This window comes from Pantherophis guttatus, chromosome 1 (assembly GCF_059756535.1).
Source record: "Pantherophis guttatus breed Tessera chromosome 1, ASM5975653v1, whole genome shotgun sequence".
Lineage (NCBI taxonomy): Eukaryota > Metazoa > Chordata > Lepidosauria > Squamata > Colubridae > Pantherophis > Pantherophis guttatus.
In genome coordinates this window covers 29,237,683-29,264,565 of record NC_142063.1, presented here as the reverse complement: position 1 = coordinate 29,264,565, position 26,883 = coordinate 29,237,683, and the positions used below count along the sequence as shown (strand labels likewise).

The 26,883-nt window shown below is 41.5% G+C and overlaps 1 protein-coding gene across 2 annotated transcripts in view; it reads left to right on the top strand.

Annotated features, from left to right (window-relative positions):
- The window catches only part of FRMD6 (FERM domain containing 6), a 135,171-nt gene that overhangs the window by 42,542 nt on the left and 65,746 nt on the right, over positions 1-26,883 (top strand). The window contains exon 3 of one of the 2 annotated variants that reach the window (XM_034433394.3): positions 5,924-6,227. The gene's annotated coding sequence lies outside the window, so the exon portion shown is untranslated. Of the gene's footprint in view, positions 1-5,923; positions 6,228-22,368; positions 22,623-26,883 lie in introns of those variants that run through there. The other variant, XM_034433396.3, reaches the window with a different exon arrangement.

Genomic DNA, 26,883 nt, shown 5'->3' with positions numbered 1-26,883 from the left:
GCCAACAGATGCCTGTGAAAAACCCAACCACAGAATAACTCCAACTTTTATTTTTGAATTTACATAGCTTCCCATCTCACTTTGGTTCTGGATAATGTACAGTTTACACAAACTGTATAATGAAGAGAAGGATAAGGGGTGATGGAATAGCAGTCTTCCAATACTTGACAGCATGTCACAAAGAAGAAGGGGTCAAACCAGTGATGAAATCCAATTTTTTTTATTTGTTTGTTGGCTTGTTGGGCATGGTGTGGCTTGGTGGGCATGGCAGGGGAAGGATACTGCAAAATCTCCACTTCCACCCCACTCCAGAGGAAGGATACTGCAAAATCTCCATTCCCCCCCCCACTCCAGGGGAAGGATATTGCAAAATCTCCATTCCCACCCCACTCTAGAGTCAGCCAGAGGTGGTATTTGCCGGTTCTCCGAATTGCTCAAAATTTCCGCAATCAGTTCTCCAGAACCTGTCAGAACCTGCTGGATTTCACCCCTGGGTCAACCTATTCTCCAAAGTACCTGAAGGCAGAACAAGAAATAATGGGTGGAAAATCAATAGAGTTCCAACCTAGAACTAAGGAGAAATTTCCTAACAGTGAGAACAATTAATAAGTGGAACAGCTTACCATCAGAAGTTGTGGATTCCCCATTACTGGAGACCTTTAAGAAGAGATGCCATTTGTCCAGAAGGGCATAAGGTCTCCAGCTTAATTAGAAGGTTGGACTAGAAAATCTCCAAAGTCCTTTCCAACTCTATATTCTATGTTCAAAACAATCAGCAGAATTTATCTATTAGAACAAGTTAAAACAATTAAAAACGCAGTAGCAAAAACACAGGGAAGAGTGCAGTCACACCTACATCAGCCATTTAATAGGCTCCACACTTTCATTTTGCCTTGGATACATGATGAGCCCCCACTGATGACCAGAGAGTCACAATTTTTTTTGTAGGTGTACAGTCCTCAGTATCACCCAACCTCCTGCCCCAAGGATGTATTGGGCTTCAGTTCAGCTCAACCAGCATGGTTAACATCTGCAGGGCATCAGGTTGTGAATAACTGCTGCATATTTCCAACATGAAAAGATAAATTTTGCAATGGAATTTGCTATTATTAAGATTACTATAACACCACTCTCAGTAAGCAGTTGTGTGGAAAATAAGTTCCTTTGTTGATGGAGAACTCCTGCAGTGCTGGGAGCAGTATAAAACGTTGACACTCTCGTTGTTCCTCATGGATAGTTGTTGCTGCTGGCATGATACATTTAGAAAGATACTTTCAGATTAGGAAGATACTCAAAGCTAGCCAGGAGGAATCCAAAGCTATTTTGTCATGGTATTTTCTGCTCATCCTCTGATCTGGCTCTCTTAGTGAGAGAACTTACCTTGGAAGAAATCTTCAGAAATATCTTTAAAGAGACTGCAAAAGTTATTTATTTACCTTAAGTGATTCTGCTACCTTCTGCTTCACTTTTACATCTTGAGCGATTTCAATTTTTGCTAATTGGTCTAGATTGAAAATATTGACACAAAACGGATCAATGGATGACGATGTTTAAAAACCTGTAGCCCATTAGTCCACTGACTGTGCGGTAAAAACACAAATCTCATGCTGATTTCCAAGCTGATTTAAATTGTCTTTCACTGAATTAAACCACTGTTTCATCCTTGGGCCCTTTAAAGAAAGGGTGAAATCAATTTCCCTTTGCCTAAAGGTAGCAGTAGTCTGAGAGCAGGGAATTAAATTTGCTTCTTAATCCTTGCAGCAGCCCATTTGCTCTAACCCCAATGGAAAAAAATTGGTGGAGATCATTTTTTTAAGGGGTGGAATGAGTATGTCAGTGCTTTACAAGCTTTAAGATGTTAATTTTGTCCCTTAAGTAGCCATGCCCACTCTCAAAATGTTTCAAGAGTACAGTTTTACAATCTGTGGCCACATTCTTAATCAGCACCCCGTATTGGTAGCCCTGAAGTTTTTTTAAATCTTTATAACACCTTTGAGAAACTTAATCCAGTTTCCTTAATTTGATCCTCTCCAGAAATGCTGGATCAAAAGTACAAAATCCCAAGTCAGTAAAAAATATGCAAATATCAGCAGTGTCCACAAAGTATAGTTTTATTTTAAAAAAAACATAAAGATTCTTATGCAAACTTTGACCTCAACATTGTGGTCACAGTCTTGACTTTTTTCATTACCTCTGAGAACGGTCATCTAATATAATTGAAGGACACCAAATTAAGAAAGTCAGTTCATTCACAGAAAATTCCTTTGACTTACAGCATCTGCACAGCATTATCCAACCATAACTGAAGGTTGAAGTGTTACAAATCTGTCCTCATTACAGTTGTATTGGCACAACCACAGGTGGATGACTAGATGATGCTATAAGTCATTCATGCAGACTTCCCTCCTTCCTTTTCTCTCTGTCTCGAATCTACTCTTACCAGACAGATATTTTGAGACAGAGTGACAAGAACGGTACACATTCCAAATCGGGTCCTACGCTTCCTGTTATTTCATTACAAGGCCTTTTCCATGAGAAGACTTTGCAGGCATAATGGCTTCTTGGAAACATACAGTAGGTCAGCATAAAAAGTAAACTTGACTGTATAAACCTCTACAGGCTGAGGGGGAAATGAAACAAAGCACTGAGGTAAGTCTCTATAATAGCTGTCCACCTGCTCAATCAGCACAAATGTTTTCTGCATGGGTTCCTCATCTGGTTATGAATCACAGTGTTGTGTTTGAACCCATGACTCAGAAGAACAGTTGCCAGAGGGTGGCGGTAAAATAGGCTAGCACATTTATAATATGGAAATCTGTCCTAGCTCTTGAAGAATTCTGTCTCTCTAGTGGTGTGGAAAAATACTAATGGAGCCCTGATGCTACCTCTAATAGTTGACTGTTTCGAAAGCTGTGGGCATATGCTGATGTCAAAGAATTATTTTAGGAACTAAGGTCTTAAAAGTGTTCTTTATTCTTTTCTTGGCTAGCAAAAGAAATTCCAAATGAATGAAAGCAACCAGACTTTAATTAGAATCATTGAAAGCAGTGTTTCTCAATCTTGGTCTCTTGAAGATGGGTGGACTTCAACTCCCAGAATTCCCAGTTGCTGGGTAGGAAATTCTGGGAGTTGAAGTCCATGCATCTTCAAGAGGCCAAAGTTGAGACACGTTGATTTTAAAAATACGTTTTGATTGTTCCTCTTTCACCATACTCATAAACCCAATTTAAATGTATTTACTATGTACTATTTTGGCTCTTAGGCAAAGTGTGGAAGTGACAATTTAGATTCTCAGGTGTGGTAAGAAATAATATGTTGGTTATCAAGGAATCTTTCTTTCCTCTAGTCTTTTTCATAGCGCATAGTTAAAAACATGACTTCATTACTGAGCAATGAGGGTGCTTTCTAAAATACTCCCTTATAGCTTTTAACAACTGTTGACTACTAGCTATAAAACACATCTTGACATGATTTAACCAATGAGTACAACACAAATCTCACTAGTCAAAAAGAGAACTCAGGAGAGGAGGAGGGGTACAGTACTGAAAGAGGAGAAACAAATCATTTAATATGGAAAACTGATTCTCTTTTGCAAGCTATCACACTCTGCTTGAAGTATTTTCTTCATCTCTGACCCTCAAAAAGAAGCACAGAAAGTTCCTTGGCCAGCATTTATGAGGCCCCCTGCAAAAGGGGGTGAGGCCACCAATAAAGATTTGTAAAAGTGTGGAGGTGTTGGTGTAAAGTAAAATTAATATTAATTTAAATTGGTTTCCCTATTTGTTAAATTTGTCACATACGCACGCACATTTACCGTGATCCTGATCTTCTCACATTTTAGTAAATTCCCAATCTTTTCACATCTCGCAAGGACACATACTCTGCCTATTGTACACATGAACATGTGCAAACACACACGCAAGAACACTGTAAAGCAAGAAAGCAGCATGATGGATGACTCAAGAATTTGTTCCTGATGGTCAAACAAAGTATCAACAGACATTGGGGGCTACCCTGAAATCTTGATGGGCCTAACTTAGCCCTTCCCTGGGGTGGAAGGCCTTCCCTTGTTTTTAACCAAACAAGGCCTTTCTTTCAAGTTTAGCTTTGAGAAATGCACCTCAGAGCAGTGGTGAAATCCAATTTTTTTTACTACCAGTTCTGTGGGTGTGGCTTGCTGGGTGTGGTGTGGCTTGATGGGCATGGTTTGGTGGGTGTAGCAGGGGAAGGATACTACAAAATCTCCATTCCCTCCCCACTCCAGGAGAAGGATACTGCAAAATCTCCATTCCCACCCCACTTTGAGACCAGCCAGAGGTGGTATTTGCCGGTTCTCCAAACTACTCAGAATTTCCGCTACCAGTTCTCCAGAACCTGTCAGAACCTGCTGGATTTCACCCTTGCCTCAGAGGTTCAGTTTCATTGCAAAGATGTTGAACTCCCCCCACTAACATCACAACTAAGGCCCTTGGTTACTTCATGATTTTGAGAGCTGCTGCTTTTTGTTGATCTTTCTATGCATTTGTTTTAATTTTAACATTACAGTAATAATGAAATAGTCATCTTAATATATTTTTAGTACAGGCAATCCCCAATTGCATAACCATCCTATTCCAGAAAACCTTGCAAAACCTGATTTTTTTCATAAGTCGAAGTCAAATCAGTTGTGAATGATATCAAAAGACAGTCATTTCGATGCAAGATGACGAAGGAACTACTGCATTGTTAAATGGGGAGGAAAGAGAAGAGACAGGCTTATAGAAAAAGGTGTGGTTTACAGAAAGTTTTGTGTTAAATGGAGTTTGTGTAACTTTTTACTCATTTTTGTTCTAATTGAGGTCGGCTATAGTATACATTAATTTACATTTAGAGTAGCATTCTCTTGCATGATTAAATGAGAGCTACTGAATTCCTTGAAGTTTAGGACTTTCTTTTTAAAGGAAAACAAAGGTGATTGAAGACATGGTTGAGATATATAAAATCAAACACAGCAAGGACAGAAGGGGCAGAGGCAACTTTTTCTCCCTCTCTTAAAATATTAGGACAAGGAGACATACAATAAAGTAACAGAGATGATTTAGAACAGACAAAAGAAAGTACTTTTTCACACAGTATATAATGAACCTGTCAAATTCAATGCTACAAAATGTGGTAGTGATCATTATCTTGGATGAATTTAAAGGGAGAGTGGATAAAGTCATGGAGGAAGCTAAGTCAAAAAATGCTGGTTTTTGAGTCTCTATGTTACCCCTGAGTCGGGAATCACATACATCCCAACACCTGTTTCAGGAGAACAGCAGAGATTCCTATGTCTCCATTTCCTACTAGTAAGCCTCCAGAAGTACCAGGTTCACCACCGTGTGAAACAAAATACTAGATGAAGATGGACTTTGGTCTGATCCAGGAAGGCGAATTTTAATTCTTCCATAAATTGACTGAGAAAACATGCATAGGAGGTGCACATGTCTAATTCCTGCCCACTTATCTTAGTGCATGTGCTTGAATTGTTTTGCTGACCCTTTATCATGATTTATAAGGAAGACAATTTTCACTGGAGGTGCAAGGTTAGAAAAATTACAGTCACTGACGTTATTTTTTATGTCCATCAAACACTAAGCTGGTTTCTTCATAATTGCTCATGACAATTTCTTTCATTTCATTGTACTTTAAATATTTTTGCTTCAATGGCTTGAGATGGCTTATGAACTGAGTCATTTGCTGTTTTGTGAAATGGATCTCTTGTCACTGGTGTACACTCACAATGACAGTCACACTCCATGACAGCTATATTATGACGGCTCCCAAGAAAACCTTTCAAAATTCCAAATATGCTCAGTAACCTTCCAAAGCTTGATAATACTCAAATTTAAATGATACCCCTGCTTATGTTCTCACTCAGGAATGTTATGTTTTGTCCAAACAGTTCCATGGTGATGTTAGAAAAAGACCCAAAAGAAGATTCAAGAGGGAAGGCCAGATGTAAGAGACACTTCCTGCAAGTGACCATTCCCATTTAGGAAGGACACATCCAAAGCTCACCTTCACCTTCAGGTTCAGCGAGCTTCTATATCTTGATAATACCACCAGAAAGCAGAATTCTTGCAAACCTACTGAAAGGACAGAGGACACTTCTATATAGAGGCATTTGCCTGACCCATTTATAACAAGAAGTAGGATCCAATGTTATGAGATTTTGCATGGACTTCACTAGACTTCTGCATATACAGGTAAAATGTTTTTTTAATAAGCTTTCCTTACTTGTGCATCATCTAGCTAAACCCACCAAGTGAAACACACTGCAAAGCTGGAGGCAGTTTATATTTCTTCGTTAGATCAACTCATCAGCAGAGGATACAAGAAGATGTATTTTATCAAGAGGCCTTCATTAAGTCAAACATACATCTGGACCATTGAATATATGTTTGAAAAACTGTATGGTCCTAGCTTTCCTTAATCTATTCCAGAAAGTTAGAAGCAATTAAGGATCTTTTGGGCTTTAAAAGTAAATTGGTCTGGGAAATACAAGGAACAATATTTCTCTTTTGGGGATAGGTTGAGGGCTTTAAGAATGAAAATTGGTGTGTTTAGTCTTGCATAAGCTTAGCATATCCATTTTATTTTACTGCTTGTTTTCTACTCAGAAGAAAACTGCTGAAAATTGCCCATTAAATCAACAAATTCTGATGGTGGAATCTTTAACCACTATGGTAACTGGGGTTGGCACTTGTGATCTGCATCTGGTTACCTACCAGGGGTGAAATGCTCCTGGTTCGGACCGGATCGCCTGATCTGGTAGCGATGGAGGCGGGTGGTTCAGAAAACCGGTAGCAAAAATCCCTGCCCCCGCTCCCATTGCTCAGCTGAGCCGCGCGATCATCAGAGGCTTTTTTTTTATTTTTAAAAGCATTTTTTCTACAACCTCTTCGGCCGAAGAGGTTATAGAAAAAATGTTTTTAAAAGGAAAAAAAGCTTCTGTGGATCAGGCAAGTCAGCTGGGATCGTCAGAAGCTTTAAAAGCATTTTTTTCCCAACCTCTTCAGTCGAAGAGGTTGTAGAAAAAAATGGTTTTAAAAGTTAAAAAAAAAAAAAAGTTGGCCATGCCCACTCAGTCACCCCCACCAAGCCACGCCCACAGTAACAAATTTTACATTTCACCACTGTTACCTATCCTTACTATAGGTTAAGATCACACCATGCTTTTAATATCAAGTAGGTTGTTGAGGCTGGTTTTATCCTTTTTTAATAGCTGGGGGCAAAACCTCTCTCTCTTTCCAGATTTAAAACATGAAGTAAGTTGAATCTTACTCCAACATTGGGTTGGGACGGGGTCTTCCATCATACCTGAAAGCAACATGAATGGAAAACATCTTGTATAGCACATGGTTTTAGCACCTTGCCATACTTTTCCAGCAGCTGCTAGCTGAAATGGTACTCTTATTCTTTGTTTCAGAAAGAGGAAAGCCTATCACTATTAGTAGTCAAAAAAATCTTAATTATGTCAGCTATGTGCATGTTAGATATGCCACTGGGATTTTGCTCTTTGGAGATTTAATATCTATTGTAGAAAACCATCTTATTTTCTGGGAGAAATATTTATTTATTTATTATTTATTGGTTCGATTTATATGCCACCCTTCTCCGGAGACTCAGGGCGGCTTACAATGCGTTAAGCAATAGCCTTCATACTTTTGTATATACCTGCTTAGTAGGGCTTTCGCCCCCCCCTCAAGCAGTGTTCTTTTTTATACAAAGTCAGCTTATTGCCCCCACAAACCGGGTCCTCATTTTACCTACCTCGGAAGGATGGAAGGCTGAGTCAACCTTGAGCCTGGTGAGATTTGAACTCACAGTAATTGCAGGCAGCTGGTGTTACTTAACCAGCACTTTAGTCTGCTGCGCCACCAAGGCTCTTGGTCAGATATATATGGTCAGCATATGAATGCTTGGCATTATAAGTGGCATTTCTTTGGTATATGGACTGCACATATCATGCCAGGACTTATTAAATACCAGGTCAGGGTTTTTTTCATTCACTAATGCCAACCCTGATGTAGTGCAGGGTTGGCATCAGGGGTGAAATTCAGCAGGTTCTGACAGGTTCTGGAGAACTGGTAGTGGAAATTTTGAGTAGTTCAGAGAACCGGCAAATACCATCTCTGGCTGGCCCCAGAGTAGGGTGGGAGATTTTGCAATATCCTTTCCCCAGGAGTGGGGAGGGAATGGGGATCTTGCAGTATCCTTCCCCTGGAGTGGGGTGGGAATGGAGATTTTGCAGTATCCTTCCCCTGCCACGCCCACCAAGCCACACCCACCAAGCCACGCCCGCCACGCCACGCCCACCAAGCCACGTCCACAGAACTGGTGGTAAAAAAAATTGGATTTCACCATTGGTTGACATGATAGATTTTATTTATTAAATTTATATGTCACCCATCTCACTCTTGCAGTGACTTTGAGTGGCCTAGATTGATTATAACATTCTTCTCCTGCAGTGTTCATTGACACTGGGTATGTTAATGATTTATAGTTGGTTTATGCTCCAACTAGGGGACTGTTTTAGATACAGAAGCTGTTTTCCCTGCTATAAAAAACTGGTGGGAAAAGTATGTTTTTTAAGAAGAAGCTGTAAGGAAAAAAATATATAAAATATTTCTGTCATACCCAGGCACTGTAGGAACTACTAGAAATTGACATTAATAGCACTTTTTGTATCTACTCCAACCACTCTGAATAGCCAAACAATATGGACTAGAGTAAACATATGCTATGAATAAGTATGTGCCAATACATTTTGTTATAGCTTTTCCAAAAGAAACTCAGGTACTATACTTAGTTGAAAATAGTTAACATGGTAAGTTTTTTTTTTTCTGGAACTATAATTCCCAGGGTTTCTAGAAGAAGAAATAGTTGCATACAGGTTGTCCTCAATTTACAACCACAATAGGGACTAGAATTTCCATTGCTAAGCAAGGTGATTGTTAAATGAGTCACTCATTTATAACTTTTGCCATGGTTGTTAAGTGAATCATGTAGTTGTTAAGTGATTCTGGCTTTCCCCGTTCTCTTTGCTTCATGGAAGTCTATTGGGACGGTCACAAATGATGATTGCATGACCACAGAACCAGTGATGGGTTTCCAATTTTTTTTCTACTGGTTCTGTGTGTGTGGCTTGGTGGGCGTGGCTTGATGGGCATGGCAGGGGAAGAATACTATAAAATCTCCATTCCCACCCCAATCCAGGGGAAGGGTACTACAAAATCCCCATTTCCTCCCGATCAGCTGGGACTTGGGAGGCAGAGAATAGATGGGGGTGGGGCCAGTCAGAATTTTTACTACAGGTTCTCCCAACTACTCAAAATTTCCACTACCAGTTCTCCAGAACTAGTCAGAACCTGCTGAAACCCACCTCTGCACAAAACGCTTCAACAATCCTAAATACATCCTGGTTGCCAAGTGCCTGAATTTTGATCATATGATCTGGGGGTGGGGTGGGGGGTGCTGCAATGGTCATACGTACGAGGACTGGTTGTAAGTCACAATTTTCAGTGCCATTGTAGCTACAAACAGTTGCTAATCCAATGGTTGTGAGGGCTGTGCGTTGTCATTCCTATATAACTTTTCCGCTGGTGGATAGATACATTCTGTAACCTTTAGTCTAGAATTGGACTTGCAGACTTCAGCAACTCACCACGGGGACTTCAAAGAAGGGAACAGGAGGGACAGAAAAAACTCTGAATAAGGCCATTACCTCTGACCTGAGTTGCCTCTGATGTCTGTGCTGAAATATATATAACAAATATGGTATCAAGCCAATATCCCCTTGGACGCTGCGCTGTATTTAATACTCCCAGGGGATGGAGGGTAGCTAATGAGTCAAACGCAGCTGAGTCCTGAGTGCTTCACTAAATTTCGGTGTGACCTAGACTCCATCAGTTTTATGATAGCCAAAACAGCTCCCTTGGTTGTCATTTGAGCTCTGTTTTGCTGAGAGATAGAAGGACTGTGGATGAGAATCCTGTAGGGACTCCTCTAACAAAAGCAAACCTCTTCAACGGCTAGAACTCTAACTGTTCATTTCTCAACCATGTTTCTTGTTCCCCATCCATCTTGATCAGTACTGGTGACATCAGCGCAAACTATCATAGCTTGTTTCTTAATGTTGATCAGTTAGGTTTGTTTCTCTGTCAGCTGAGGTAAGACCCTGGGCTACTTTCAACTGCTCCAAAGTGTGCTTGCAGGGGAAGCAAATTCATCCCTGAAAAAGGTTCTGTCACATTAAAAAAAAAAAAATGCATGAAAACATTGGATTATCATGTTTTTGTACACATGCCCCATTTAGTAACCTTTTCAGACTTTTACAATAGAAATGAAAAAGTAATTTTGTGACCAGTTCTTGCATTTGTGACATTCACAGGTCTGTAAAGCAAAGGAAAACTGAAGTAAGAACATAAGCACGATTGTGGTTTCACTTAGCAATTACTTCGATTAAGTTGCCAATCACAGTTATGGTTGCTAAATGAGGACTACCTATACTCCAATCTTTTTCAATTTAAAGTCTCCAGAAGTGTTCAAATTACAATTCCTGACACACATACCAGCTACAATGTTATTTGTTCTCCCACAAGTTGAAAAAACTCAGTTGTGGAAAGTTGGCGCATCGTGCATTGCTAGGGCTTAGTAGGCAGAGGGCCACTGCCTGTATATTCAAGTTTTTTAAAATTAGTATTTAGTTATTTGCTGGGAGTTCCCGTGAAAATTTATTTCCATTCTATCTGTAATATGGATTGTGTTCATATGCATCTGTATGTCCCCTCTCTCACACTTTTTCAAAGAGTTGGAGAAATTGCTGTTTGAATACTCAGAGGACACACCTCCCCACTGGAATTCTCACTAAAAGATTACTTTCCCCACTTCTATGGGGAGCCATGAATCACTTTGTGACCAATTAACCCCAACCTCCCCTTCATCCTAAAGCTTTCTCCATCTCTAAGAATAAATCATCATCACAGGAAAGGACATTTTAGATACGTCCTTTGCAGAAGAAGTAAATGGTGGTAGAATTATGGGGGAGCTTCGTTTTTTCTAAGATGTTCCCTCTGTCGAAATGTTATATGATGTTAGAGTGAAAACAATCACTTCAAAGATGGATGGAGCGGTTGCTCCAGCAATTGGATTGCCGTGGTTCAAAACAGAGTCTGAAGTGGGTCTTCTCCCTAATGAATACCCTTAGCTCACTCCACAGAGAGAGGCCTTGCTTTTGTGAGGCAAGGTTTATCTTAATCAAGTCATCCTCAATCTGATGTCCTCTGGATGTATTTATTCATTGGTTAATCTATTTACTAACTCAAGTGATAAGGCTGACTAACTGATATCAATTGCCAAAATGAGCATAGGTGACCTGCAATACATTAAAACAAACAAAAAAATACAACTAAAGAACAATAACAAAACACCCCATTGTCCAGCTGTATGGCCTATTGAAAAGGTCACATTTTTAGAGCTTTCATTTTTTATTATTATTATTGTTGTTGTTGTTGTTGTTGTTGTTGTTGTTTATATTTATATACTGCCCTTCTCCCGAAGGACTCGGGGCGGTGAACAGCCAACAGATAAAACACAAGAAATACAAAATTTAAAAACAGTATTAAAATCCGATTAAATTAATTTGGCCCACAATTAAAAGCACCCCTGTATTAAAACCCATAATTAAACAGTTTAAAAAGTAAAACAATTTAAAAGAGTTAGGCCAGCCTGGCTTGTTGGAATAAAAATGTCTTTAGGGCATGGCGAAAGGTACGTAGATCCGGGATCCGCCGTATCTCCGGGGGCAGCTCATTCCAGAGGGTCGGTGCCCCCAGAGAGAAGGCTCTCCCCCTGGGGGCCACCAGTCAGCATTGTTTGACCGACGGCACCCTGAGGAGCCCCTCTCTGTGGGAGCGTACTGGTTGGTGGGAGGCTATCGGTGGCAGAAGGCGGTCTCGTAAATTTTGTAAGTCTTGGGCTTCAATTTCTATGTTTACTAATCTGCATGAGCTGGTTGGAGAAAGCATGCTTGGGGAAGACTGCCTTCCTGAATTGATGCTATAATTTTCTAGAAAAGTCAGAATATGGTACAGTCACTCTATTGTAAACCAATATAACAATATGGGGCATCTTCATTATGGTGTGTCACCATTCCCAAAAAAATCCTATGCATGTTATTCTATACAATTGGGGAATCTTTTCCATTCATTCTTTCTTATGGCAAACTGGAATATAATCCATCTTTTTCCCCCTCTGAATCACAACTACACAATCCACAAGCCCCACCAATTATTTTACAGCCTCCAGAGACCCTTCAGAGGGAAAATATTGTTTTTGTGGGATGTTTGAGGTGTATGTAAGACACATGTGACTTAGGTACCGCAGAGACTTAAGGCATTCATTCTACTTCTAAAATCCTTGTCAACTATCCCCCAGAACTGGAACAATAAACATTGACCCGTCCAGTCTGAGCGAAGTCATGATAGCATCCCATGTAAATAGTTCGAAAAACTGTATCTTCTATCTAGCCTGAAGGAAGTTGGAGGCGTATGATCTGAGTATGAATGGAATGTGTAGCAAATTGACCAAGAAAGCTTTTTATCCAGTCTTCCTGGTTGGCCTACAGTGTATAACATAGGAGATTCTGTTTGCTACTCTCAATGATAACTCCCAAGCAATTTTCCGTACATATGAGATTTAGATGTTCAGCTGTATATTTGCAACTGGTGAATGTATGACAGATAGAATGGAATGAATAGGAACATCTATTGATGGGAGAGATGGGAGAACCTCTCTCAGGGTGGGCCTTGCTGTTGAGATTTTAGCTGGTGCTCATTCTGCACACAGGAGAGATTAATTCCTTAATTCATAGGAATGCTGCTGCCTGGGATGGTAGGCGCTGCCCTGCATTCACATCACAATCCAAAATTCATTTTAGCCCTGAGCCTTTGTTCAATTAACCCAACTGTCTGGTTTCATGCAAACTCTAACCACCTTCCTCGCAGACAAAAAAAGGGATCAAAGTTAATTGAGTAATTGAATACTAGGCTATTAAGGTACTTCTTATAGATATGCTTGCTTTTTTTTTTTTTGTTTGTTGCTGTTGTGTTGTCTTGTTTGTTATTTATGTGATGTGTTGTTTTTCCTTTGTTTTTAATGGAAAATATAAATAAAGATTATTTAAAAAAAAAAAAGTTAATTGAGTAATTGGGTCCTGCCTATTGTGCCAAGGCAGCCAGTAAGGCTGATCTGCTGTTATCACCAGGGTATTCTTGAGATTTTTTCTGCAATCGAGTTTGAAGCGGTTTACCTTGAGTTTGTACCGATTGTTTGCCTCTGCATTATTGAGGTTGAAGCTGAAGAAGTAAGCTTGACAGGTAAGACATTGTAGCAGATAATTTTGTGTACTGTGCTTAGATCATACCGCAGGTGGCGCAGTTCCAGATTGTCCAAGCCCAAAATTTGAAGTCTGGTGGCATAGGGAATCGTATTGTGAGTAGTGGAGTGGAGTACTCTTCTCGTGAAATACCTCTGGACCCGCTCAATTGTATTTTTGAGCTCTTGAGCTCCTGAACATGAGTAATCTCTATCTGTTCTCTTTTCATTTACTACTTATATGTGGAGTGCTTGGGAATTTAGGCTACAGATTTATTGTAAATCGTTTTCTGCAACAATTTAATCAGTGGTGGGATTCAAGTAATTTAACAACCAGTTCTCTGCCCTAATGATTTCTTCCAACAGCCAGTTTGCCAAAATGCTCAGAAAGTTAACAACCGGTTCTCCTGAAGTTGTGCGAACTGGCTGAATCCCACCACTGAATTTAATGTTCTTTTGCAAGTAATGGGTATGGCTACCCTACTTACTACAGGAGGAAGCGTTAGGACTGTTTTCTTCATTAGAACATTGATTATCATTGGGTTTGGGTTTTATTTTTGTTACTTTATTATTACCGTAACCCGCTCATAGTCTTTTTTGGAACTGAACAGGGTACAGGTAGTCCTCAATTTACAACCAATCTTTAGTGACCATTTACAACAGCACTGAAAAACCAACTTATGATTGGTTTTCATACTTATGACCATTGCAGCAGCATCATGGTCTTGTGATCAAAATTCAGGCACTTGGCAACTGGCAAGTATTTAAGACAATTATGTGATCACCAGCCAGCTTCCAACAAGCAAAGTCAATGGAAGAAGCCAGATTCATTTAACGACCGGATGATTCACTTAATAACTGCGCTGATTCATGTAATCACTATGGCAAAAAAAAAAAAGGTCATAAAATGGGGTGCCATTCACTTACTAACTGCCTTGCATAACAATGGAAATTTTGGCATCAAATATGATCCTAAGTCGAGGATTACCTATATGCAGGATGGTAGGAAGTCTTGGCTGCCATGTAGGCCCGTGTGAATGGAAAGGCAAGATAGGATATAAATGAAATTGTGTTTCAATATCATTACCACAAGTGTCAGCCCTCCCAACTTGGTCGGTTAGAAAAGAAAGACTCTTGACTCCATCACTATTGAAAGTACACTTTACTAAAGCCAATTGGTTACAGCGTAGCAAAGCCGTATCAAGTTTTTCATCTAGTATCTCTTACCATATACCAGTGATGGCGAACATATAAATGTTGCACTCACATATGTATGCTCAGCGGGGCCGCACTCCAGAAAAGCCGAATTTCTGGGTTCTAGCGCCCGATGATCAGCTGGCCGGCGTGCATGTGCAGGCTGGTTTTTGGCACTGCCGCACACGCAAATGGATCACGCTCCCAAAAAAGCTGAACTTCCTGGTTCTGGCATGCATGCGCACCCGACAATCAGTTGCTTAGCATGCATGCACACACTGGTTTTCAGCACTGCCATGCACACAAAGGACAGTTGATCATCACACGCGCATGCGCACCAGAAACCCAGAAGACAAACAGGCAAGGCCGTGAGTGCCGGGCAACATGGCTTCACATGCCACTTTGGGCATGCGTGCCATAGGTTTGCCATGTGAGAGAGAAACAGCAAGATCACAGCTATATACAAATACTATGCCAACTTTTTAACAATGTATAAAGCACTACCCTTCTCTTGCCTCATATTCCTTTGAATCAATTTCCCTCGCTAAACTGAATCTTTAGGTTTACACATCATTCTCAACTATAGTTTGTTTTACACTATTTGCTGAATGAACCATATTTAGCTGGTTCATATAAGTGTAGTCAAACCCCATGCTTTACAAACTGCATTGCTTGGGTGTCCAGAATACACTGAACTTTTGACTTACTATAATGAATGAACCCAGCCCATTATATCGGCTTTATATGCAGGGAAATATGTTGGAGAAAATGAAAAAACAAAAACAAAAAACCAATATGGAATCATGATCAAAGCTAAGAGCCACAACTTCTTTGTAATCACCCAGTAATAGAATTTCTTTGAGATGCAGATTATGCAATGAGGCCTCAGAGACAGTCCAACACAGTGACCAGCTATAAGATGCAGGCACTGAACAACACAACCAAGTGGCTGGCATTGTGTACAGAAACATTTTACAGAACATGGGCTAGAACTTTCTAAGTCTAGATGGGGGATCCCACAGAAAGTTGTGGAGAATAAGAGGGCTAAGATCCTGTGGTACTTCCAGATACAGACAGACAGGCAGATACTGGCCAATAAACCAGAGATCTTGGTAGTAGACCAAGACCAGAAGATGGTGATGATGATAGGTGTAGTGGTGCCAAGTGATAGCAAATCAAGAAGAAGAAATATGAGAAACTATAGAAGGACCAGGGCCTGAAGGAGGAACTGAAGAGGATGTGGAAAGTAAAGGCCAAAGTGATCCCACTGTGGTAGAAGCACTTGGGGCTTTGACTCCTGAGCTGGGAAAGTGGCTCAAATAGATCGCAGGAATGACATCTGAGCATTCTAGAGTTAGTCCAGAAAAAAAAGGACTGGAGGGAGGGGGAGAGACATGATAGCAGTATTCCAGTATTTGAGAGGCTATCACAAAGAAGAGGGGATCAACTTATTTTCCAAAGCACCAGAAGTTAAGACAAGAAACAATGGATGCAAACTAATCAAGGAGAGAAGCAATCTGGAATTGAGGAGAAACATCCTAACAGTGAGGACAATTAACCAATCGAACAGCTTCAAATATTGTGGATGCTTCATCACTGGAGGTTTTTAAGAAGAGACTGGACAGTCACTTATCTGAAATGATAAAGGATCTCCTGCTTGAGCAGGGGGCTGGACTAGAAGACCTCCAAGGCCCCTTCCAGCTCTATTCTGATTCTGATTCTCTCTGTCCAGAAGAGTGCAGTGGTAGGACAGCTAAGATCTTGTACAGAACCCTCAAACTCCCAGGCCTCTGGGAGAGAACCCGAAATTGAGGAAGTCACAGACCACCCGTAAGGGTGAAAAGGGATTCTTTTTTTATGAAGTATTTGGAAGTGTTTTGGGGTCGTTGAACTGTAATTCCTAACCTCAGTCAGAGAGAGTGACCAGTGCTGAGACTTTACCATAGCAGTATCTGGAGGTACAAGTTCTTTAACTCTAGCTTCTAATAAAAGGCAAGATATACAGAACGAGACACTGCGCCAAAGAAATCACTGCAAGTTGAAGTATGCTGGGGACTGCCCAGGCCTTTTCAAATGATGTCTTGTGAAGAAGTAGGTCTGCAAGGTGAGAGAGAAACAGCAAGATGTTTAGAAGCAATAAGCTACACAGTACCTGGGAGAGGAAAGGCTGGTTAACTTAACTTTTCCATGGGATTGTGCCAGCGCAAACATTTATTATACCACAATTAGTTGTGGTAGTGATGGGATTTTACCATGCAATGCCTCCCCTCCACCCTATATATATATATATATATATATATATATATATATATATATATATATATATATATATATATATATATATATATATATATATTGCAGAAACTATTTTCCTCACTCCCTCTGTATAGGATTTTGTTTTTTCACTTTGCTGTTTGCTGGGATGCAATTATGCAAAAAATAACATGGGCCAAAATTACGGATGGCAGCTGATTGACTCTGTAGAAGACTTTTCATTCTACTTGAGCAGATGTAGCATAGCACAAAGCCCGGAAAGAGTCATTCCAGGCAAATGTTTTCCTGAATTTTGACACTCATCAATACTATTTACCAGTGTCTGCATTTTCTTTACCGAGCTCCTGTACATTATAACAGTCTGTCCATCTCTCTTATCTATCTATCTATCTATCTATCTATCTATCTATCTATCTATCTATCATCTACCTACCTACCTACCTACCTACCTACCATAAAAGATGATGTGACTCTTTTTCATTCAGATGATGATGACTGGAGATTTCGCTGTAGGAAGCACTTTGCATTATTATTCACCTGCATCCTGTTATGTGCCAGATTTCATCATAGTGAATGTATTAAAAATGCAAACATTACAGGATCTGGTAGTTCCTGGCATTGAATTAAGTGGTCATTCCTTTTAAATCAAGTGCATAACTCATCACTTCTTTTCTTGTTGTCTCTATTGTTAACACTACTGGTGGGTACGGATGCTAGCCGTACTTGCTGGACCGCCTACTACCACCAATAGCCTCCCACCGGCCGGTACGCTCTCATAGAGAGGGGCTCCTCCAGGTGCCGTCGGCCAAACAATGTCAACTGGCGGCCCCTAGGGGGAGAGCCTTCTCTGTGGGGGCACCTACCATCTGGAACGAGCTCCCCCCGGAGATACGGAGGATCCCGGATCTGCGCACCTTCCGCCGCGCTCTAAAGACCTTTTTATTCCACCAGGCGGGCCTGGCCTAACTTTCTCCCTCTTTTTAAACATTTTTAATATTTTTTAGTATTTTTAATAGTCAAAGTTTAAATTTGTTTTAAATTGATTGGGTTTTAAATTTGTCTGGGCCAAACTATTTAATTTGATTTTATCTCTGCTTTTTAAATTTTGTATGTATGTATTTTATTGTTGGCTGTTCACCGTCGAGTCCTTCAGGAGTAGGGCGGTATATAAATCAAATAAAAGTAAAAGTAAAAGTAAAGTAGCCCCAGATGCACCAACTACAGATTTTAAGTTCCAATTATTATAGTTCCCATGCAGGCAGGTAAATAGCCAGGATTTATCTAGATGGCCTGGGAGTCATGTGGACAGACCTGGGTATGTAACATGGCCTTTACAGTAGTATATAAAAAACAATCCCTTCTTACACACTGTAAATTGTTATACGGGGGGGGGGGGGAGAGCAGATTGTCTAGAGCAGAGGTCTTCAAACTTGGCAGCTTTAAGACTTGTGGACTTCAACTCCCAGAATTCTCCATTCAGCTATGCTGGAGAATTCTGGGAGTTGAAGTCCACAAGTCTTAAAGCTGCCAAGTTTGAAGATTTCTGGTCTAGAGGGAAAGAAGTTTGAAGATCTCTGGTCTAGAGGGAAAGAAGAAAAGAATAATCTTGAAGAGAACGCCTAAAACTTACATATACTTAATAATTGGGTTACAGCCTGATGTTTCCCTCCTTACAGTTCTGTCTGTTTCACATAAACTTAGCTTCCTATAAATATATCACTTTTTGCCTTTCTCCATATACAGTAGAATTACTGACTTATTCTGCCTCTACAGTTTACTGCAGCTGTGTTCACACTTGCTAAACCAGTGTTCTTCAGCCTCAAAATCTTTAAGAACCTTTAAGCATACTGACTGGAGAATTCTGGGAGTTGAAGTCCACCTATTTCAAAGTTGCCCAGAGTAAGACCACTGTGCTAATTTATGATCTATGACCTATCACCTTGCTGTTTGAATGTACACTGAGAGCTTATATATCGAAGACAAATTCCTTGTGTGTCGAATCACTACTTGGCCAATTAAGAATATTCCTATTCCATAAGCTCTGCCTTAGAAACTGCAATAGATTTGTTCACAAAACACATTAAATCAGAACAAAACTGTTATAGTGTAATGATCTGATTCATGTAGCACTCTAAAACATTATACGGTTTGCTTGTCTTTGGCTTAGCCATAATAGTTGGTCAATCATGGTTGACAACCAAACTTGCTTTGCAAATGCAGCATTTTGAGTCAGTACAGAGAAACACATACTGCTGAGTTTGGTGAATATCCCGTCCCTTTGCAGTAATTTGTTTTGTAGCCTCACCGCTCAGCTTTTGCCAATGCAAGTCCTCCCTGTGTGAACAAGACTTATTCTCAGACTTAGGTTTACAGACTATAGTATAAAATTGCAGCGCTTTATCTTCTTCCCTGAAAGCAAGCATCACTCAACTATATAAGACTTACTCCAGAGTAGTAGATTTATATAAGGTTGGAGCATTCCTCTCAGCATCTTCTCTGCAATAAGGGGATAATTCCGGTTTATCAATATTTTAGAGAACATTAAATATAAAACTATTTTGGTTAAAAAGCTTCAAGGTTTCCTCTGGCTATTAAAAAGGCATTCTCACAAAACAGTAGCATAAGAAATGCAGTGAAATATAATGTAATAACAGCCAAAACAGTAAGGCAATTACTGCTCTGATAAAGACATTAAAAATAAAATGTAACAAGTGAGGAGGCTAAACATAAAAAGGCTTTATATAACTTTGTCAGTCAAGGGGGTTTCTCTACAAAGGCTATTCCAGAATTCAGATCAGGGGTGGGTTTTACTTACCTTTACTACCGGTTTGCAACGGGGCCTCTGATGACGTCGGAGTCGGTGGGCAGAGCTTCCCTCCAGTTTTACTACTGGTTCTATAGAACTGGTCCGAACCGGGGGCAACCCACCACTGATTCAGATATGATGAGACCAGTTCCAGCCAAATGAATTCAGATTCCTACTAGGCATGAAACTCACCTTATAAGGCTGATCATTGATCTGAAAAGATTAGTTTGGTCTAGTGCCGTGATGGAGAACCTATGGCACGCGTGCTGGAAGTGGCACACAGAGCCATCTCTCTGGGCATGTGAGCCGTCGCCCATTGCTCTTCCGGGTTCTGGTGCGTTGGCCAGCTGGTCTTTGCACATGCGCGGGGGCGCTGGAAACCGAAATAGCAGCTGCCCGGTGCACATGCGCGCACCGGGAAGATGATATTTCAGTTTCCAGCATGCACATGTGCACAAGCCAGCTGGTCTTTGCACGCGCATGCATGCAGAAACAGAAGAGCAGGTGGGCCATGCGCATGCATGCGCCGGAAACCAGAATATCATCTTCTCGGCATGCGCACCGGGCAGGTGCTCTTCCGGTTTCCAGTGCGCACATGTGTGCCAGCCAGCTTGTCTTCGCATGCCCATGTGCACCAGAAACCAGAAGACCAGTTGGCCGGCACGCATGCATGTACCAAAAAGATTCACCAACGCTGGTCTAGTGATTAAGGCACCAAGCTAGAAAGCAGGGGACTGTGTGTTCAAGTCTCTTCATAGCCATGAAAGCCAGCTGAGTGACCTTGGAATATCACTCTCAGTCCAACTCATCTCACAAGGTTGTTGTGGGGAAAATAGGAAGAGGAAGCTGTGTTGGATATAACAGAATAAGAGAGTTAAAAGGGATCCGGGAGTTCTCCTAGTCCAACCCCCTGCTCAGGCAGGAAACCTCAGGATATGTTCACTATCTTGAGTTATTTGTAAAAATAATAAAGTAGGATATAAATAAAATACAAATACTGTATAGAATAGAATTCTTTATTGCCCAAGTGGGGTTAGACACACAAGGAATTTGTCTCCAGTGCGGTAAATACAACAACAGTGATAGATCATTATCATAAGCATTGTAAAAATACATTCATCATGTATGTGTATGTGTAAAACATAGAATAAATTATACAACTTTGGCCCTTTAGGTTGTTTCCATGTGCTAAATAACACATTCTCCAAACTCTCCTCTGCTGCTTCCCTTTTCTTTGGCTGTATAGTGGGCTCTGCAGAGACTCTTTGCCTACTGATGATTTCTTATGCAAACCAACATGAGGTTGCAAAGTCAAGTAATGCTCAATCAGATAAAAAGCAAATTGCACACACCAGGCATGTGAAACAATTCGAAGTAATGGTACCACTGGTGGTACCAGTGGTGAAATCCAATTTTTTTTTACTACCGGTTCTGTGGGTGTGGCTTGGTGGGCGTGGCGTGGCTTGGTGGACGTGGCAGGGGAAAGATACTGCAAAATCTCCATTCCCATCCCACTCCAGGGGAAGGATACTGTAAAATCTCCATTCCCACCCCAGTCTGGGGCCAGCCAGAGGTGGTATTTGCCAGTTCTCCGAACTACTCAAACTTTCCGCTACTGGTTCTCCAGAACCTGCTGGATTTCACCCCTGGGTGGTACCACTCTAGATATCACTCATTTAATTGGCCCACTTTATTATTTATTATTTATTTATTCATTCATTCATTCATTTATAGTTCGATTTATATATGCTGCCCTTCTCCAGAGACTCAAGGCTGCTTACAATGCATTAAGCATTGTAGGAGCCTGGATAGCTCAGACTAAGCACTGTAATTTAACACCAGCTGTCTGCAATTAAATTAAGATCGAATCTCACCAGGCTCAAGGTTGATTCAGCCTTCCATCCTTTCTAAGGTAGGTAAATTGAGGACCCAGTTTGTTGGGGCAATAAGCTGACTTTGTATAAATATACAAAAGTATGAAGGCTATTGCTTAACGCACTGTAAACCGCCCTGAGTCTCCAGAGAAAGGCGGCATATAAATCGAATTTTTTTAAAAAAGCAATAGCCTTCATACTTTTGTACTTCCTCATCTCACGGTACCTATTTACAAACACGTATTTTAAAACCCCCAAACGTATTGTTCATAGCAACTATTATATCCATAGCGATTATATTCACACACGCAGGTCTACCAACTTGTTTGTGACACTCAAAATCACATTCCTTGACAATCGAACTACCACCACCATCCCTAAAGGGCCTTGGAGCACCAGTAACAAGAGTTCCTCTGAGCACTTGCAGAATATCGTTCACTCCTGTTTCCATAACCACCCCGAATCCTAGAGTCGAGTTCCCGAAGGTTCTTAAGTTTTGGATCGAAGGCGACCATCTCGGACTCGGGCATCTTTTCCTCTTAGGTTGACGAATCCTATCCAGCTGCTGCATAGCTGTGGATGACGCTCATTCTCTTAGGAGAGAATGTTATGCTTGGGGAAGGGTTTGTACTAAGGGAGGAAGAGGAGGGGGAGCCACAGAAAAAGACCCACTTGGCGCCCTTCTCCCCCTAGCCAAGAGCTAGTTTAGGAGGTTCTGGATCTCAGACGCGGTCCTGATACGCCCAGGGGCAGCGCTCGGCCCGCTTCGCTGCAGCAGAGACCACGTTGCGGAGCGCAAAGCACCGGCCACCCCCTGTCAGCGGCTCTTGGTACGGTCCCCAGCTTGGCTCTTTCCATGTGTTGTGATTGAGGCTCCAGTCGGCTCCAGAACAGGGCGAAGGGAGGAGCGGTTGTAACTGCGAGAGTAGCACCAGCGAGGAAGGCGAAAAAAAAAAAGAAAGAAAAGGAAAAAAAAAGCCGCCGCAGCGAAGCAGAGCCGAGGCTCCCTCCACAGAGAGTACGGGGAGGAGGCGCGGCAGTAGCGCCCTAGGAAGCCGTTCTCCTTTCCGGCGGAGGTAAGAACTCGGCTCGCCCGGTGGGCTGCTTGGGGAATCCCTGCGCCTTTCAGCCGCTGCTTTTTTTTTGGGGAACAGGAATGCAGAGCCCGGGCCGGGGAGAGAGAGAGAGAGAAAGGAAGGAAGGAAGAGCAGGGCGAGCGGGATGGGGTGCCCCCGCCGCGCTTTCCTGGCCAAACTCGGCTTTCTTTGGAAGCGAAGCGCGCGCAGGGGGCGCCTTCTGGGTTGCGTGTCTGGGGCAGAAGCGTCGGGGAAGGCTTCCTTTCTGGGAAGGGGCTCCAACTAGGGGCAAGGCTTGCGGGTGGAGCGGGGGGGGGGCGCGCGGTGTCGGCAAGATTTAGGGTCAGTCTCCTCAGAGACCAGCGGAAACTTTGACGGCTTTTTGATAACGGCCGGAAAGGTGGAGGAAGCTGCCGAGACGACGCGGCGATTCTCGTGGGAGTGGGCTTTCCCAGAAAGAAAAGGGGAGGCCAGCCCGATTCCTCTTTGGCGGGCTCCGGCTTGGTGCCCTTTCAGATGCGCGGACGGTAACTTCTAGCATCCTCAGTCAGCCAGGACCATTGGAGGGAGAAATTGGGGAGTGGTGGTGGTGGTGGAGGAGGGATTGCAGGAAGCGCTCGGGGGGGTCTTGAGACACAGGATTGTCTGAATCTGATTGTGTGAAACGGGGGAAGTGTAGGGCGCGCGGAGGGGGGCGGGGGTGTCCAGCAGCTGTGGGGCAGGAGGACGCTTTGCTCCAGCTGCGAGAATGAAGGTTTCCTTGATTGGAAGCTTTGGATGGTTCAAATCGGTGTGCCGGGACTCGAGTATTATACGTGGGGTCTGCTTGAACAATTTACCCCCCACCCACTCGCTTGGGAAAATTGCGGGGCAGAAATAGAAGCTTCTCAGAACGTCGCAAGCAAAAAGAGATACTTAACTTTAAACCTTTAGGAGCTCTCCTCACAAAAGTTGCAACGCAAGGTGAGCTCAGGTTGAACTTAGCTGGACTTTCCCACAAACGGCCAGAGCTGGCCAAAAAAAAAAAAAAAAGACAAAACCCTCCTTTGGCTTGAGGAGACCCGAGGTGGCCTCCCCTTTAATGCTGGAATTCAATTGCTTGCTTCATTCAGTTTCTTTGAAAGAAAGGGTGAGCTCCCAACAGTGCCTTGAAGTCAGTGTTTTTCCTTCCAGAGCTAGGATGGGACTTGAGTATGTATAACTGTGTTGTGATTGTGGAGACAGAATCAAAATAAGCAGCTTTGTGTGTGCGTGATCTAGAATGGCATCCAGGCACCTCATTCTTTTTTCCCCTGAATACTTTTCTCTCCCAACCATGCTTAATATCTTAGCAGTTTTGCTTTGGGTAACTCTGGTAGTCTGGAGATAAGAAAGATGGGTGGTGTTGCTCTGAGGGATTAGTAGAGATTCTGAGACAGGTCCTATAGTAGAGTCCTGGAGGGATGTTTGATAAGGGTGAACATTTACTTGTAGTTGTAATAGGTCCCTATCTCAGAGGTGCTCAGGGTTGAGCCATGGAGTCCTGGGTGGTCTCGAAGCTTAGTTATTTGCTTACAGATGTTTAATTAGCATTGAAGATGTTACCTAGTCAGGTAGAGAAGTGTTTGCAAGCAAACAACCAAGCTCAGAGATCACCCAGGACTCCACCGAAATGTACAGAGGAATCTGTATTTGAGGGTGTCCTTTTCAGAGCTCATATGTGAACCTCAGCACTGCAGAGCTGCAACAGGCTTTTCTCTTCTATTAGTATTTCTGGGGTTCATTCTGTGTTTAGATTCAAATTCAACTTGCTGGTTGTTGAACTAAGACTATAGCCAAGTTCTGAAGTGTTATAGATAAAAGTACAAACACCCTTATTTAGCAAACTAGATTACAGTTAAAAGTTTGCAGTTTGATAGCCTCAAAGGCACTGTTGCACTACATTAGCCCTGCTGGTAGAGGTTCATGGGAATTGTAGGCCAACTTACCTTGTGCCCATCATATTGAGGGAGGTTAGGCTTTTTACCTTTACTTGTAGAAGTGGAGGTGGGTGAAAAAATGGGAATGTGTTGAGCTCAGCATTAGTCTTAATGGAAATTATTCTAATTTCATGTCTGCTATAGATCTGGTGATTGGATATGACCAAAGCATCATCTATTTTAGTTCTTCATCTGATCCTACTTTGCAAGAATGTTGTCACAATTACCAAGCAGGTTTTTTTTATACAGTATTAAGACTGTAGGAGACCTTATAGTCTTTAGAAGCAGTAATTGAGGCCCAGATCTGAACCAACATTACTGCTCTTGGAATAAAAGCTGTAGAAAAACTGCATTTGAGTTCCACTCCACTTTGGTTTCCCAGCATACCCTTTTCATCTGTTGAAGAAATAGCTGTTTCAGTTTAGCATCAAAAGATGTGATAATGTTGAACTAAGACATTTTACAGAGACACCTGGAAAATGGTAGATTAGCCTTTGATGAAGAAGTCCGGGTCTGTGCATTAGGGTGTTATTATGCAGACACCAGGTGGGGTTCTTCCATCAAGCTGAGCCATGATGTATTGAAGAAAATATAAAGTTCATGCAACATCCTAAGCCAATACAAGTAAATCTTGCTGTCACCTAGTACAATGTGTGAACTTAATCAACAATGTCCTAAGTCCTAGGTTTTAATTGCTAGTGTTTTCACAATTACATTAACACCAACTCTCTCATTTGTCAATGGTGACTGTGCTTGTTTTATATACACAGGTAGTCCTTGATTTACAACAGTTCATTTAGTGACTGTTCAAAGTTATAACAGCACTGAAAGTGATTTATGACCATTTTTCACACTTATGACCGTTGTAGCATCCCCATGGTCACATGATTTACATTTGGATGCTTGACATCTGACTCGCATTTATGACTGCTGCAGTGTCCCGGAGTCATATGATCCCCTTTTGCGACCACCTGACAAGCAAAGTCAATGGGAAAACCAGATTCACTTAATGACTCTGTTACTAATTTAACAATTGCAGTGATTCACTTAAATAAATGTGGCAAGAAAAGTTGTAAAATGGGGGCAAAACACGCTTAACAAATAAAATTTGGGCTTAGTTGTGGTTGTAAATTGAGAATTACCTGTACTACAACTTTAATAGAATTGTCAAGATGTCTTTATTACATTTCAGTGCCCTGCCATTTGTTTCTTCCTTAAGCCTTTTCTTTATGACCGTGTTAGTGTATATAGACAAACTTGTCAAGGGAGGATATCTGATTGATATTGAGCCCCAGATTCTGTGTGATAACAGTTATGCTCATAGAATAGAATTCTTTATTGGCCAAGTGTGATTGGACACACAAGGAATTTGTCTTTGGTGTATATGCTCTCAGTGTACATAACAAGAATAAAATACATTCATCAAGAATAAAAAGATACAACACTTTGTGATAGTCATGCCCCCAGTTTTTGAGAAGTGTCTTATGCTGGATAGCTGTTGCTGAGTTAGAAAGACCTTGATCTTCTCCCAGCAACATTGTTCTTACATTCTTTTGCTCTCTAGGAATTCATTGGTTCAAGGACAGTCCTTTGTCCTGACCACTGAGATATCTTAGAATTGACATGCAAATTATTACCGAGAGAGCCAGAAACAATGAAGACTTGCAACCTAACCAGTCAACCTCTCAGTAGCTGAACCCTGACAATATCTCTGCTATGGAAGGAGGTGGTCTACACCAGGGGTCTCCAACCTTGGCAACTTTAAGCCTGGAGGACCTCAACTGCCAGAACAGCAAAGACAGCTTTGCTGTCTGGGGAATTCTGGCAGTTGAAGTCCTCCAGGCTTAAAGTTGCCAATGTTGGAGACCCCTGGTCTACACACCATTCTAAAGAGAAAAATGCAATATGATCCTAACCTACCCATGATTTCTGGCCATTCTTGCCTTTGTTATTTATTTAATGAAAATGAACTAACCCCTCACAATGTGTTCCTCTATTGGCATCTAAAAGTAGTAATGTCCTGTGCTCACTATCTCTGCATTGTAGGATGTCATATGTGGATCCAGAGGTCTTTAGAAAAACAAACAAGGTTATGAGTGGATCTGCCTGTCAAAAGTGTAAAATCTATCTCTGGCCTTTTGTCCGAAAGATTTCAAGTTGCATAATCACAGAAGATCCTTGGGACATTCTAAAAAACTGGCATCCTATGTCTTCCTATTTCAGATGCATATGGACCTATTATAGATTGAGAAACCATGATTTAGTCATTTGCTGAATAAGCCACAATTTTACCCAGCATGCTT